This window comes from Colias philodice, chromosome 22 (assembly GCF_061535455.1).
Source record: "Colias philodice isolate Cphi_HAF_F1 chromosome 22, ilColPhil1 Martin Lab GWU primary, whole genome shotgun sequence".
Lineage (NCBI taxonomy): Eukaryota > Metazoa > Arthropoda > Insecta > Lepidoptera > Pieridae > Colias > Colias philodice.
Genome location: NC_143107.1, coordinates 4,256,560 through 4,272,955, shown reverse-complemented (window position 1 = coordinate 4,272,955; position 16,396 = coordinate 4,256,560). Strand labels below are relative to the sequence as shown.

Here is a 16,396-nt window from a genome sequence, read left to right as displayed (position 1 = left end):
GTATATGTCTATCTCTTATGGATAACCCACAATAACCTATTTTTGTCATTAATTTTTACGACAAATAATGGCTAATTTTCGAAGCGATTTTAACCAATACAGCATTAATCCTTAACCAATTAAATACCTTAAATACATTGTTCATTTAATATAGATCTATATGGCCCTTTATACTGTATGATTTAAGTGAATATTTTCGAAGGTATTACAGATTTAAAAATTGCGGGACGTAGCGTTTGCGGCGGTACCGGCCGGCCGCCATTGCACCCGTGCGAAGCCGGGGCGGGTCGCTAGTAGAAAATAATACATAACAATAATAATACAAAAACATATTTTGTTCTCAATATAGAGTTTCAGGCTATGGTTGGTATGTAGGTTGGCAGATGTCACATGCCTTCAAACATTTCGTTCGCAAGGAAACGGTTTCTTCTAGATGTTTTCATTTTAAATGGGGTGAGTGGCAATGGTGTCACATATAACTTTTAATATCAATATAAACTATTGAAAAAATAAATGCACATTTGCACTTTGAGTCTTAACCGTTGAACACTATTAGTTCTAAGAATTAAATTTATATTAGTAAAAAGTAAAAGTAGTAAAAAATAAGGTATATGGCATAATATGCAGTCATATGAGTTCACTGTAATAAGCGACGTCATGGAAACAAAACAATTGTATTTAATTTTGTTTTGTAAAAAGAATAACGTGAAATGCCTTGCATTAATTTTCAATTGTGCAAGAATGCTTAATTTATTACCACAAAATTGCAACGAAAGTTTCTCTTAAACTATTCTTTTGCTATCTTTGGAATACCTTCGTGAAGTTGACAGTTTTTACATTAGCAACTGTCTGTGTGAATCTTAACTTTTGAATATTGAAGTAGTATCCTTCTATTGAAACTCTGTGAAATCTCTCTTAAAATTACTATTTCCTAACTAAATCCTTAATTAATTTAAAACTTACCAAGTTATTGTTGAAAAAATAATAGGTATAACTCATACCTTTCATAAACAGTTTTTTGCTTGCTTCTCAATCATTTATATAAAACTAGCGGTCCGCCCCGGCTTCGCCCGTGGTACATATAAAAAATAGATGTTGGCCGATTCTCAGACTTACCCGATATGCACAGAAAATTTCATGAGAATCGGTCCACCCGTTTCGGAGGAGTATGCAGACTAACATTGTGACACGAGAATTTCATTTATATAAAATTTTATGTGTAGGATTTTCACTCGCTTTTGTTTTCTTAAAATAAAACTTCGTAGGCTGTTTTGACAATCGTCAAGTGATTCGACAATCGACAATCGACAAGGATAAAATTGAAATTCGGTTAAAATGAAAATTTGTGAACGTATCACTTCAAAGGTGTCGTGTATACTATACACGAATAATATAATGATATAAATATACACTGTATAGGCACATTTCATTATATTATGAAGAGAAGGAATACATAAAAGGATATAAAAAGAATGCTTTAAGTATATTTAAAGAAGCTTTATTTCAATCGCGTGCACATTTTTTTCTTTTTTTATATTCAACATTATTATACAGACAGACTTTCTGTTGTAATATTTGCAAAAATATTCACTATTTATATTGGTCCGGGAGCCAGCAGCAGATTTTATGACCAAGTTCCTCTCAAGCGGTAATTAGTAAAATGCATCAAAGTATAGTATTATGAAGCCTCGTGAACGTCAGCTGGAGCTCGGTTGGGGGGAAGAGCGGTTGTAGCCTCCCGTATCAGCTGACGGTTTTTCCACCAAGATACAGCCAGCTGACATATATATTTATCCACAGTTACATATAAGCTATCATCAGGTAAATTTTTGTTTGAGAGGAAATAACGGAAAATAAATTTTTCTTTAAATTTAACTTTCATGTTCGAGACACCAGCTGACGTATAATACACCATGTTGTAACCAGCTGACTATTTTTTTTCGTTGAGATATTGGGTTAGCTACAATTTGACAAATTTTTAGCTGAGAGGAAATGAATGAATGAATGTATTTTTTTTCCTATGTGCGTGGGAGGCTCACCCCCCAACCGAGCGCCAGCTGACGTTCACGAGGCTTTATAATACTATACTCTCATGCGTCTGACGAATGATCTCTTGAGAGGAAATAGTTAACCAAATTTGCACCTGGCTCCCTAACCATATTATAAGAATAATGTACCAGATAAATCATATCATATTACATGAAACCCCATGTCCTTTTGTGTATGGGATAGATGCATTCCACACCCATATTCTTACAAGCAAGTATGGTCCCTTTATAAGACTTTTCGTCACAGGAATTTGAATCAAAACCTCTACGCGTACCTTAGATTTGTTATACACTAGCTTTCTCCCTGCGGCTTCGCCCGCTTTGTCTAAAACCTAATAAATTATATACTAAAACCTTCCACTTGAATCAATGTATCTATTAAAAGATAAAAAAAAATCCATTGCGTAGTTTTAAAGATTTAAGCATACATAGGGACAGAGAAAGAGACTTTGCTTTAGACTATGTAGTGATGGTGAAAATGCAACTTATACGTACACAATTAAATACTTTATTTCTATTATAATCGCGAAAACAAAGGAACTTCACTGGTTATTTGAGCATGCTTGCCTCGAATCGGGTCACGATCCCAACTGAGAGGCGGCCGCAACTTTATAACCTGGGTTAGGTTTTCTGTTTAAACGTGTTTTCTGTTTTCTACAAGTAATTAGATTTTCAAGGATTATTGTCCTTAATTTCTGTTTCATAATTATGCAGCTAATTAAAGCAGCCGTATTTTAAAACGTTGAAAGAACATAGGGATGTATAAATATGGATAAATTATATTTATTTGTATACCTATCTGTAAGTAATTACACAATATAATCTGTCTTTATAGAACTCCCTTTTTTGTGAAGATTCTATAATTATAAAAGTTAAATGTGTTTACATTTGATTGTACGTTTTATTACAACAATATTTTTTTGTTGCGAGTTATTTATATTCAGTTTATGGCACGTGTAAAATTTGTACATTCTCATCGTGATAATAATAATTCTTTCCAAAAAAGGAAATCAATTTATCGTTATACCAATCTTTTCGATCTTTCTTAAAATATCTTATCATGGACGACATCTTGCCAATTACTTAATAGGAAATAGGTACCTACTTATGTAATTCTAAATTCGTTGCATGCTATTTATTCTAAAACACAAAATATTATTTTTGTCGTAAATTATTGTTTCTGTATTTTAACGATTCAAGTTGGATGAAATAAATGTTTGGGAAACAAATGTTTGAGTTCTGAGAATAGGTATATATCGTACTAGCGGTCCGCCCCGGCTTCGCCCGTGGTACATATTTCGCAATAAAAGGTAGCCTTATATATATAGCCAATTATAGTAGGTATGTTCTTTCTCAGGGTCTAAAGATTATCTGTGCCAAATTTCATCAAAATCGGTCCAGTAGTTTATGCGTGAAAACCATACATACATACATACAAACCTTTCCTCTTTATAATATTAGTATAGATACACATGAAAATATGAACTATAGATACAAATAATACATACGGATATAAAATATTTTCAACACAAAAGGAATCCTTTACCCCGGTACTTAAAATGAAGTCTTTAATTTATTACACCCTCCCAGCGGGAGCTACACACAACGTCTTTGTTGTTTAAGAATACTCTGAAAAAATAAGAAAAATTCGCATGGTTGCCTCCTCGGAGAATTATGTCTCACTTTAAATTTATTACCTTATAAACTTTATGGGCTCCGCTTTTGCTTTAATGCTATTTTATTATAGTTTAAAAAATTAATCATATCTTGTATGTGAAGTTGTGTGGGAAATCGTGCAATTGGTTTAGTAGTGTTCTTTTTGGTATCGGTATCATGTTTTACCGCGTATCAAATCTATAAATTAATCTTATATATCTTATCTTTATTATAAAGCTGAAGAGTTTGTGTGTTTGTTTAAACGCGCTAATCTCATGAACTACATTTGAAAAATTCTCTGTGTTAGATAGCCCATTCATAGACGAAGGCTATAGGCTACATATAGTTTAATATATAAATAAAATTTCTTAAAACACTACAGAAAGAAACTAGACTAAAAGAAATTTCACATTAACTTGTTGTGTTGAATTATTATCTAACTCGAAATGGTACACATTTCTCACCCACATTCACTGTTAAACTTTATAATGTACGAAAATAAAACAAAGTTTTGATTAATTTATACATCGATGAATAATATTAAAAGTAAGACATAATAATTATAATACGTACTCAAAGGTAAATTTTGAAGCCCAAATATAACATCTAAAATTATAATAATCAAAGAAGATATTTCTCATAACTTTTGCTTATTTTCAGGACATGAAGTAAATAAAAAATCTTATTGATATGAAAATATACGTCTATTGATAGCATATTATGAAAACAAGATTGTTGTGGTGAGCTCGAGTATCGTAGAGATTTACCGTAGAAATGCTACGAGATTTACTGCATTTATTCTGCTTGTTCGGAAAATGATTTCGAAATATTATTTTAAAGTAAACATGCATTTTATATGGTATATTAGGTAGGAAAGCTTGGAAATATTATTAAAACCTATTTAAAGATCAGCAATAAGTATATATAAATGAGACTTGGATAAAATCCTTTATTAATTCAGAAAATAAAGTATCTAATACGATCTACATTCATAAAATTCATCTTGACAACGAAACATAGGAAAAATATAGACGTTCAAATCAAAATGAAACAGTAACGTGCGTATGTACGAAATTAAACCTTATTATAAATCATTACGATTATATTTCATATTTACTTGAATTCTAATGATTTATAAATGAAAATTTTTTGAATAATTTAAAAAAATCGATCAAGTAACGTAATTTGAACCTGCTTCTTTCGCCTTGCCGGTGAAACATGACCTCTCGACCACCCGTAAAAATTTTCTCATTTGTAAACACTCCATTACAAAGTAACATTTCACACCTATCGACATATTTTATTGACAGCTAACCACACTGAAGAAAATGACAGAAATGATTAGGTGAGTCCCTATAGAGCAAGGAGCCTCGCGAAGCAATTACTGCGCGAAGCAGCGAGGTCAGTGTGGACGTGGCTCGGCCGAGGAAGATGAAAGTCCGACAGATAGACGGCGCAGTAGTAAAATAATAGCTATGTCTTATTAAAACTACACAAAACAAAAAATCGAAAAATCGTATTGTTTAATAATTTATCTCTATTAAGTATTACGGTGTTAGAACAAACGAGCATAGAGCTAGAGGAATAGCATTCTTTGGTGATCTTTTAGTGTAAACTCGTATACAGTGTTGTTCAGTATTAGAAAATTGCATAGAATCTTTTCGAACGCACTAAGAACAACGAATAAATGCTCTACACCTGTTTACACTAAACGAATTTGACATAGTAGAGTTAGATTGAGCATTCGCTCGTTTGTTCTAAATACAACAACTCTACCTTTATAATATAGCACACTCTAATACTATAATTATTTATTACTTCAGCATCCAGTTAATATTAAACCATTTATCATTCAATTTTAATACCAAACCGTTGGTATTTAAATAATATTTTGAATGCCAATAATATATTGTTTTAATTAATATTGAAACACGAACAAGCGACATGTTATTGACATGTCAAAATGGTATATCGGGCTTATTGGCAGTTCTCAAAATACAACTATTTTATGTAGTGTAGTGTGTAGTGTGTTTTCCGTCAGCAAGCGGCTTTGTTATAATGGAAAATTCACGGAAATTTGTTCGTTGTACATGTGTGCGTTTATATGAGTGTGTGTATTTCATGAATATAATGTCATTTGGTTCTCTGTAGTGTTTTTATTTGAATTTTCCCTACTGTTAGATTTAAAGTTTGTGAATTTGAATTGATTTGATTAAAGTTTGAAAAGGCTTGTGTTACATACAAGAAAATATAATATTTTAAGCAGCGTTTAAATGTGGTATATACTTAAGCACAAGCTTATGATTTGCAATAATTTATTAATTTCGTTTTAAAATAAAAATAACGATAATATTCTAGCATTCTTTTGTTTTATATTATTTCAATTAACAATATCTCTCTATAATAATTAATTACATCAATACACTCTATAAAATTGATTTATCTTTAAGATTGGAAGTTATTGAGGAATTACTATGTTATTAGAAATGGACCCAATTTGGATGACTGAAATTTCTATTATCTATTTTCTAAATACTAATTGTGAAGATTATTCATAACCGGATTATTTCAATACGCAGTTCGTAATAAATATAAATATATTTTGAATATTGAAATTGAATTACACAAAAAAGGGTTTTATATTATAATCAGTGAATAAAATGTTTTACAAGATTCATCAATTAACATTAAAACCTTACAACATTCCAAGTATAATTAACATTTAAGAAATTACATTAAACTCTAAAGTAATCTTTATTCACTGAACCGAATAATGATTCTGAATAAACCTTTTAGGTTAAATAATAATTTATTTAAATGTCTAATTCAATAACGAGTAGTTTCATCTCAAACGGTATTAAGGGCCATTTCCTAAATCCAACCTGAAAGAGAATAAATTAATACTAAGGATGGACAAATTAATCTAACCGTTGTGAAATCAAGTGTAATTTATGTACCTACATAATATTATATTATAATTTGTTGATGAATTAATAGGCTATTTTCAGAAAAATAAAATGACATATGAAAATCTGTATAACGAGAGACATTTTCTTATAATTTGTGTTATAATAATTTGATATTCTTTATTTTTGAATAAACAAACACATGAAATTAAATATTTTATGGTCGTATTATTATTTGTGAAGATAATATTATAAATCGTGTAAAATAATTATTATAGTTTGTATAAACTGGGTAGGAAGGAAATAACAATAAAATCAGAAAACTAATAAGGCGCATTACCTATATAAATATTCACCTTGTACAGACATAGAATTCCTACAAAAAATATTTAAGTGTATATTTAATAAATAAATAATAATATATTTTCGTACCAATTTGGTAAATTGTTAAGTAATTTGAATTTTTTATTGTAATTGTCTCTTGTAAGAATTAATTATTTACTTACCGCTATCATAAGAATCTCAATTTATTCCACAATTATTTGAATAACTTTCATACGTAGTAATCATTCTTATAATATTAATATATCAACAACAAATTTATTCCAACAATATGAAAAAGCAACTTACCAAAACAAAAGCACACACACAAAATCGTTTCACATCACTGTAATAATTTTAATTAAACAAACTGCGATCTATGCAAATTAATTTTCACGTATTCGTACAACAGTCACGAATCCCAGAGGTGATATGAAAGTAACGTGCTCTCGCGGCGAAGAACCAAGTTAGACTGACGTTGCTCGTTCCGTGTGCGAATTTGAAACCCTTGCGCTATATGGGATTCACTTTTGAAAAAAAGAATCTACAATTGTTTATATGGGATATGGGAATGTAATGCGTAGGCTGTGAATGTTATTTACATGTTCGTAGCTGCTACGTTGCTACGCTGTAGCACGTCTACGAAATTGCTTTCAAAGGATCTGTGTGAACAATGAATCGGTAACGTTGCTTGTGTTAGATATTGTTTTAACTACTTTTGTGTGCTTCGGTTGTAGAAGCTCTGCAATAAACATTTTCATTACACTAATAGCATGCAGTCATCTCGCCTCGTCCAAGTGCAAGTATATAATGTTTCCTTTAAAGTTTAATATTATAACTAATAATAATAATTTAACGTCAACATTCCACATAATACTTTAAAAAATAGAGATTATTAGGACGCTACTTTAATATGTTAATATTTAAAATAAAATATACATGCAAGAGTCACGTATGACTAAGATATAATGTATTATATATCATGTTAGACTGTAAGATTCTGTGGTTATGGTAACCTGAAATAAACGTAATAAATAAATAATAAATACATTTTGAACACATCACATACAATACCTATACCCAAAAATCAAACTATCGGTGTATTACCGAAACTTTCCGCTTTGACCGCTTTTCGATCAGGGTCAACCCTCCAACCCGAGTCTCAAGTTACAAAGAACGTCTTTTGTTTACCGATAGCAGTAGTTGAAAGCGTATGAATAGGCCTTTGTATTAACTCACTCATTGCTAATAGTTAGTCGGATTGAATGAATGTATGACATAATATGGATTTGCTAGTGATTCTGTGGAAGATGTATACTTAAGTATGAGTTGTATTGGCATGTTGTACTGGTATGTAATCTACACTTCTCTTAAATTATAATGGGATTGGATCGGCACTCAGAGCGCCGAGACAAACGTCAAAACGCAAAGGAATAGAATCCGCTATCGATACTAATTATTGCCATAAGCGTATGATGTCGTCGTCGTTGATAGTGTGACCGAACCATTACTAAAATGTTATGGAGCTTATATCAATAATAAGCGTTAACAGTTTCTATTCCTTAGCGTTATTATATATTACTAGAGGTCCGCCCCGGCTTCACCCGTGGTAAATATTATTTCGCAATAAAAGATAGCCTGTCCTTTCTCGGGTATCAAAATATCTCCATACCAAATTTCATGCAAATTGGTTCAGTAGTTTAGGCGTGATTGAGTAACAGACAGACAGACAGAGTTACTTTCGCATTTATAATATTAGTATGGATTTATCTCTGACATTCGTCTAGGCCTGCTGTAAACCTTACGTCATGCTCTATCAGAAAGCTTTCACATTTTATCTTGCTTCAATGAGTGAATAAAAAGAGTGAGTTAGTTTTATTATTATTTTTGTTAATGTTTACCATACTCATTAAACTTTTCAAATAGTTTTATTAGTAGAATAAACGTATTTCATAATAATTCCTACGGCAAACTGGTGGAAAGCATTACCAACTAAAATTTAGTGCAATCGAATTTCACTGAAAAACTATAGCTTCGAGTACTGTGATAAATAAACTTCACAAGATCTAGGATTTGCTTCTAAAACTCTCATTACATAAAATTAAATGAAATTCACTGCAGACCAGCAATTAAATTAAGAAAATGCCCTCCACCCGTGAATTCGTTAATTACTTCGAATTTATCCAATTTTTAAGTCAACCTTACTTAAGGGTCCTGAATCTTAATGAATCAGTCTTAACTTTGATTAAATTGAGCCACTGGTCTTTTCATAGTGACTAAAACAGTTATTCTGTTTTCGTATTAACACTTTCTCTTTGAAACAATGAAAACTAAAAAAAAAACAGTGTTTTAGTCTTATCTATCACAGACTCAGTAGAGTCAAATTATGTGTATATTATTGTGTATCGTCGATATTTATTGTGTATCGTATTCTTTAACTAGCTGTGCCCCACGGTTTTAACCGCATTTCATTATCTTATCGGTAATGATAATAGCCTATAGTCTTCCACAATAAATGAGCTATCTAACACTGAAATAATTTTTGAAATCGGACTCATAGTTGCTGATATTAGCGTGTTAAACCAAACAAACTCTTCTCTTATGAATTCATTCGATGTGTATTTGTAGAATTAATGTAAAACTCTCAATCAACTAGTACAAATCTAATTTGACAAAAAGCTAATGAACTGTGACACAAGTCTATCCTAAAAAAGACCAACAGTTAAACACAGGTAATTAAGAAGTTAACACTAACCACAAAAAACTAGTCTACAATTAAGCTGGCCACTACGTGTGAGGTGAAAGAAGAATATTTAATTTACCTTCTAAAGAGTTGTCTATGTCTATCCTTTGTTGTATGTAAATGTATGAATTAAACGCTTTTTAACAACATACAATAATGTATTCACTGTGCTTTATGCATATTTCCAAGTAAGTTGTTAATCAAAAACACTGTTACCTTTGAAAATTTACAGACTAACATGTCTTTTTGCGTTTGTGTGACTTCAAGATAGTTTATGTTATGGGTATAATTACACAGCTATGTTTATTATTTTTAACAATTTTATGTACCATTACAAATGTTACAATGATATCATAATATTAAAAGAAAAGGAAAACATGCATTGCACACAAGGCAACCTTATCGCGAAATCAATTATTTTTAAATACATAATATAATAATATTATACTCTTTTTCTTTCTTTAATAGCAAATTTGGAAGGAAAAGTAACATAAAGCTACAGTTTACTTACTTAAACTATAGTAATATTATGAAGAGTTTGTTGGTTTGGACGCGCTAATCTCAAGAACTACTGATCCGATTTGAAAATTATTTCGGTGTTAGATAGCCCTGTTATCGAGGAAGGCTATTAGATATAATATATCATCACGCTAAAACCAACAGGAGCGGAGCAATGCGGATAAAACCGGGGGGCACAACTAGTAATATATACTAGTACTAGCGGTCCGCCCCGGCTTCGCCCGTGGTACCTACATGTTTAAACTATCCTATCTCTCAAGTTGGATCGAACTGCACATGGTGTGCGAATTTTATTATAATCGGTTAAGTGGTTTAGGAGTCCATTGAGAATTAAGAAGATATTATTATATTATCTGTGAACAAAGCATAATAAGCAAAGTAAATCAATTGCTATAGCTCCACAAAGGTGAACACAAAATTAATCTCTTATTTTTTGGCTCAAACTCCGTAGTGTCAAACAAATATAACAAGGGTTAGTAAGCTCGATTAAATTAACAATATTGCCAATATTCAGGGCGACACGGACCAATCAAACCGAATTGGAACAGAGTCCGCGAGTTTCTGCTTAATTGTTTTTATTATTCACAAACTCCTGGGAATTCGGTCGAGTTATAGACAATGTGGGTATGTGGTGTCTTTATTGGTGACCTTTATTTTGGTTAGCAATTTAGAATATGTGACTTTGGATCGAGTATTGATAGATTTGTATGTTAACTATATAGTTTATAGGCTTTATAAAAATATTTGAATTGACGCGATATGAAGTAGCTACTACTACAATCAATCTTTCGATGGTATCTATTACACTATTACACTTGAGTGATGTAGTTCTATTCCAACGGTTTTCTTCATTTAAATAACTAAAAACTAAAAGTTTAACAAAACGCCATATAAATGTAGATATATTTTAATGCCATAATTTTATTTCATTTTCAGTATGTACAAAATATAACCAAAATCTTTATTACATTTTAGGTTTTTAAATCAAGATATAAATATCTCTTACCCATGTATCCTAAAAAGTAGTAACCATTTTATTCTTGTATATAGAAATATCGCCATAAACTAAACAAAAGACCCCTTAAAATTTATCAATCATTAAATTTCTCACCCGCCTAAATATGACTGATGAAAGGGGCTTATCTAGTTCGCGAATAATTTCATTAGACGCCACCTAGCGACGTTGATTGATATCACGCAGATAGAAAAAAAGTTGAAGAACCTTTTTAAGAAAATTCTATAGAGGAAGTAAGAGCAAGGAAAATTTAAATTCAGTTAATACTTGTAATTAACATTGTTAATATGATACTTTAAACTGATATCGAAACTTTACACAATGAGTTATATGACAATTATAACTTTTTAAAAATAAAACAAACAAACAAACAAACAAACAAAAATACTTTATTGTGCACCACAGAGAAAAGTACAAGTAAGGACATAATACATTGTTAATAAAAGAGCACAACAGGCGGTCTTATCGCTCAGACAGCGATCTCTTCCAGACAACCTGGTGGACAAGGAGACGCAGTGCAAAAGTAGTAAAATAAAACTAGAAATATCCAAAAATTTTAGATTGACGGGACGAAATTGCTCGATTTAAATTAATAGATAATGCTTGTATCTCCCAAACAACTGTCATTTACAAATAGTCACTTAAAGCTTCTTTTATTTTGACCAAATGAAAACCAAACCTTCAGAAAAGGGAAAGAAAAAATAACCTGTAAAACATTATTAGATTTTGTTTAATTTCGAGATTTTTCATATTATAATTAAAATAATAAATTAAGCAATGAAGAACCTCAAGTAATACAATATTAAATGAAATATAACCTATAATTATTTGCTGTGACGTAAATTATCGATATGTCATCAACACCGGTTGCTTGCGGTTTTAACTTTATAAGTGATGGATTGAACCATGTTGATAGTCACGTGTATTGATTTATCGATTGCTTATGGAATATTTTGTAGAAGTATTACTGACATTTTCTGTAATTAATGCTTTTTAGTAATCCATAGTATGCAAAATACTATATTTATTCTATAGGCACATATTTTAAATAAATACCTTATTGGTAAAACTTTAATATTAATATTATTAATATTTAAAATATTTGTTCGTAATAAACAGCTATCTATTTTTGTTCCTTTTTCACCCCCTTATTATTTATAGATTAATTTTTAAGGATAAGTAGATAGATATAAATTCCAACCACTATTTTTATGTACGACTAAAATTTGTGAAATTAAAAAACAACTATTCTTGTATTTAATTAGGTTTTGATGGAATAAATAGAGTATACTTCAACAATATTACAAAAGATCAATCAGAAATAAAGGAAGAAATAATACATTGGCCCATAAAATTGATATACAGCCAAACAGACAGTGTTACTTAGATTAATTAGATTAGATAATTTATCAAAACGATATATTTAGTGAACAAAAACTGTGTCAGGACTACATCGCTAAATTTTCCCCATAAAATTGGGGAGCGTGTAATAGCGATTATTAGTATTTTTGCATATGAGTATAAAGAAATATAAAGAATAGAAAAAAAATAATAATTTGGTTATAGGTAATATGAATTCAAAATGTTGGTATGGATGAAAAAAACCTCTAATTAAGATTCTTTATAAGTAGACCTGACTTTACGTTGTTAAACTCATAAACAGTTTCCTTTTAATGTAATCGTTTTCAAAAATTAAAGGAGAATGGCGAAACTGGGCCTAACAAAATTAGGGCCTTACAGAAATCATAATATATTTAAAATTCATTTTGTTATTTTTAATAATTCTTGGTAAAATATTGACTTCTGATTCTATGGGAAAACAAATGTTTGAAAAAAAAGATAATGTGTTCACTAACGGCATTGTTATTTAGATTTCTATGACTACCGGTCTTATCAAGCAGAGATTGTCAGTGCTGTCAGGAGTAAAATAGTCGATATATCGATTAAAACGAATGAATATTTATTTTCATTTTTAGTTTTATATAAAATTCAAATGCTTTATAAATCAGAAATATAAGTTAACTGCGTTACATATTTTATTTTTAACTTTTTAGCACGCTATTTATTTAGGTAATTCTATACATTTTTACTCATGGCGGCCGCACTTTGTAAGAATATTTCTGAAATGTAGCTGGCCGCTTCAATTTTAATTACAATGTCATGTTTGTCGTTTGACTTTTGACATTTGATTGAGGTTTTTCGTTTCGTGGTTAACTTATTTTCTTCATCTTTATCGACTTTCGCTACGTACGGACACTGACGATCTCTGTTATTACTACCAACCAACGCTTGCACACCGGACTTTGATTACCTGCCTTTACGACTCACAACTGCTACCCTACCTGGACACCGACTTTGTATCAGATTTTTCATTTACAAATATGAACTGCATCAACTGTGGTATTAATGCTAATCGTAACAATGCTATACGTATGCATTTGTTACAAGATAACGCAATAATATCAATTATACAACGGTGGGCTGCTCCTCTAACGGTTAGTGGATTAGTATTATCTAATGTATTTAGTACTAGCTATTGAAATCAAACAAAAACGTAAACACACATTGTTTTATTATATACTAGCGGTCCACCCCGGCTTCGCCCGTGGTACCTACATGTTTTAAGTTTAAACTATCTCTCAAGTTGGATCGAACTCCACATGGTATGCGAATTTTATTATAATCGGTTAAGTGGTTTAGAAGTCTGTTGAGGACAAACATATTCACTTTCTTTTGTCCAATTGTAATATTAATTCTTTATTTGTAGATCACTCACTCTGATCACATATGTGATGCATGCTGGAAACTTGCAAATGATTCTTTGAATATTGAAAATCATGAAGATGACACTGTAACTTTGGGTCATCAACGTGTATGCATTTATTGTGGACGTTCTGTATTGCGCACAAGGTTTCATTTACTAAGAACTGATTCTCAACGCGATCAAAGAATTAGAGCAGTGATATTAGAGTGGATATTACCTCGTCATTTAAGTTATTGAGTGTTTTGATATTTTAAGTAAAAAGTTGCCAATCCTAATCTTCTTTTTAAATCTCAAAGTAAAAATGAAAGGTGTTTTAACAAAGTATTTCTTTACAGATTGGAAATAGAGCAACATATCTATGTCATTCTTGCTGGGTGAGGGCTCTCATAGGAAGGGAAGCAATAACAGTTTATTATTGTAATTGTTTAGTAGGAAGAAGAACTGTAGGTTGCTGCTGTCACGTTATGTGCATAATATGGTACCTTAGCTGGGCAAGGTATCAACCAGATTTAATGCCGCCAGCACAGTTTCTGGATGATGTGTTAATTGTTTATGATGATAATGATGAATAAACGATTTATGAAAAAACGTGTTTTATTTTATATATAAGTACCTACGATGTTTTGGTAGGTACTCTAAAAGAATAAAAGTTCGATCCAATATCTCTATTACCTAACTGTTCTTCTGTTACACTCTTTATCTAAATAATGTATATTATAGGATATAAACTTACCTCTACTTAGAAAGAAACAAAGCTATTCATTGAACTCGAGCAAACCTAACCTCAATTTTAGTGACGTTACATGCTCAATATCTCTGCTATCCCATAGAACAGATCTTTAATTGTTATATTTATAGAATCTGTATATTTTTATCTATTTAACCCCACATAAATCATCAGTGTAACGATCAGGCCCAAAGTCCTATGGGAGTTCGCCATTCTCCTTTGCACATTTATGATAATAATTAACTTAGCTATTCTGTGCTTATATATTTTATAATTAGAAATGATGTAATTTATAAATTCATTGAATAATACTTTCAAATGCATCATTCTAATAACATTCATCATTCTAATAACGTTAAATATACCAAAACTCTATCATAATAAGATTCATCTAAACACTGTCTCATTGTACAACATACATAATATTATATTATACACATTGGAATGCCATTACAAATACATGTCAATAAGTAATGACATTCCAATATTCACACCAAAGGTATCATAAAAAAGGCAACACTGACAAGGAAATTCAATACTTTAAATAATATACATAATATTATAATCGCTAGCAATACGACCACACTCAAGAAGACGTAAGGCTTAGACGGAGCTTATAGAGATAGCAATGCCACTTTATTATCAGGCTAATATGTGCGCTGATAACTGAAGTCAAGTACGACGATAATCTTTTTAGATGAATAATGTTTACAAATGCTACATTTGCTGCGGGAAATGTGACGGGAGGCAATTTGAAAGTAAGAGAAGCATGCTTTTAGGAGTTATGTTATCATATTATATACGAAGACGAATAATAAACTGATATTTTAATACACATCATATTTTATTTTTGATAAAGTTATTCTTGATAACATAATACCGTTTTACTTGAATTATAAGTTACGGCTACCTGAAAAAGTGCCAAAAATGATTTTAACATTTTATAGTAAAGAAACACATAATTTACTAGTTCCACTAAATGCAGTGCCATCAAGAGGTAACATTGCAAAGTATAAATGATATTTTAACATTTTGTCAATAACTTCAGTGTTCAATGTTTTTGCTAAGCATTGTCGAAAGAACTTCATCACTCATTCGAAATCATTTTTCTATGTGTTCGTTAAGGTATCCATTAAAAATACCCACATTTCTTGCAAGGTAAATAAAACTGCACTCTATTCAATTTAGATTAATCAAAATCGGCTTGCAATTTTACATATACATATATAGCTATATTTGCAATAGTAAACAGCGCTTGAAATACAATATGATGTTTGGTAATTGTTATATTACAGGCCAGAGGACTGACAATGTTGAAGCCGCCTGATAGCTATTGAAATGCTTAGCTGACTGGGTCTTTATATGTCCCCCGAAGCAAGAAACCTGCAACCAATAGATTAACAATACCTGAAGATGTCAGCTCAAATCGTATACCAAAACCGTAGAGACACTTGGTTCCCTTAAATAAATGTTCCGACACGGTCTTGCAAATCTTCCGGCTTCCAATCTCAACCAATTTCAGCTTAATCGTTTAACGATGATGAATAAACTAACCCGAAGAAGTGGCAAATCCGAACCGGTCAAAACCGGTAAAGAAGGTAGAAAAATCGCATTCCTGTTGACTAAACTTAAACACTACCACAAGATAATCAAATAAACGAGGCGACGTTTAACCGCCATCTTCGGAGACGCAATTT

General features: G+C 31.0%; 1 protein-coding gene across 1 annotated transcript in view; it reads right to left on the bottom strand.

Annotated features, from left to right (window-relative positions):
- LOC149478406 (uncharacterized) overlaps nucleotides 1–7,382 on the bottom strand; it is a 132,833-nt gene extending 125,451 nt beyond the window's left edge. Inside the window, exon 1 of the mRNA XM_089709368.1 lies at nucleotides 7,241–7,382. The gene's annotated coding sequence lies outside the window, so the exon portion shown is untranslated. The remainder of the gene's footprint in view (nucleotides 1–7,240) is intronic.
- Nucleotides 7,383–16,396: the final 9,014 nt, after the last annotated feature.